This window comes from Sciurus vulgaris, assembly GCF_902686455.1.
Source record: "Sciurus vulgaris genome assembly, chromosome: 5".
NCBI lineage: Eukaryota > Metazoa > Chordata > Mammalia > Rodentia > Sciuridae > Sciurus > Sciurus vulgaris.
This window is the reverse complement of record NC_136465.1, coordinates 48074905-48076416: the sequence shown is the minus strand read 5'-3', so window position 1 is coordinate 48076416 and position 1512 is coordinate 48074905.

The following is a 1512-nucleotide window of genomic DNA, read 5'->3' as shown; positions in this document are numbered from 1 at the left end:
TGCTAGGGCCTAGGGCAGACTCTCAACACAGTGAGTCTGGCACATTCTTTTTTACCAAATTCAAACTTTCTGTTGCTCCATGGATGTTGCTCTTTCCAGAAAGGCTCCTTGGGAGTGAGTGCAGGAAGCTCCTGGCTGTCACCAGCAACCCATAAGGGAGGGGGTCGGGGTGGGCAAGCTATGGCAGTATCTTGCCTGGCACAGGGTAGGGGATCCAAACATAATGCATTCACTGAGATGAAAAACAGAAGTCTGCGTTTGCACTACTTCCCAGAGGTCTGTCTCTCAAACCCTTGCTGAATCACATTTTCTCAACACAATGGATTGAACTCAAAAGAATTTGCTGCCTCAGAAATGGCACAGATGGGCTCAGCACTTCCAAAGATGAGACTCTGGCCACTGAGAGAAGATTATAATGGGTTATGATGGTGGGATGTGGTTTATTGTTCTCCTCAAACATACAGTCCCTCTCTCAAAATTACAGACTCCGTCCCCTAGATCTGGGTTTCACATAACTGGAGTCAGCCAAGCTCAGACTGAAAATTAGAGGAAAAAAATTGTGTCTGCACTGAACACCTACACTCTTTTCTTGTCATCTTTCCCCATATGATACACTAGAACAGCCATTACATAGAATTTACAGTATTGGGTACTATAAATCATCCAGAGATGATTGAACGTGTGCAAGAGGGTGTGCATAGGCAAATATTCCATGATTTTATATAAAGGACTTGGACATCTGTGGATGTGGGTACCTGTGGGCACAGGTGTTTGTATGGGGTGTGTTCCTGGAATCAATCCCTGGAGGATTCCAAGAGTGTCACAAGCCATCTTGTACCTAGCCAGGGTAGGGCTGGTGGGGTCTAAACCCGGAACTGGGCAGATGGGTTGTTGGAGCATGGGCTTAGTGTCCTGGGTTCTGAAGGACCCTGAAAGTCACAGCTGTGATTGGGCTGAGCATGAAGAACACTGCTCAGTGATGGGGAAAATGCCCCTGGCAGGAGGGAGGTTGGCTAATTTTGCTGGCCTTTGATGCTCACGGTGTATGCTTGACAGGCTTGAACCTTGCACCATTCTCAGCATCTCATTCTTCTGGGATAAGCCAACTGTAGAGTCAGGAAGTCCCAAATGCAAAGTGGTGAACTTGACCTTAACCATGGTCAAGTCATAGGGGCTACATGTAGAAGCCTCAGCTGGACCAGACTGGTAGACAGGGGTTCTCAGGGTAAGGTTCAGTCAGGAGCCTCATCCATTGAAGAAAAGATATTGAATTTTTAACAGCTGCTTTATCCCACTCTTGCTTCTCACAGCATGGTAATCTCATGCTCTGCTTGTCTTAGAGGGAGTCTAGTTCCTCATTGTTTTCACATCAACAGTCTCCCCTCTTCTTGTCTTCCATTTATTCTCCCTCTTCTTTCATTCACTTATGAGTGATTGCAACATGCAAAGCCCTTCGCTGCACATAGGAGTGCCATGAGGATCTGTGTCCAGTTCAGTGCTGACGATGAGAGG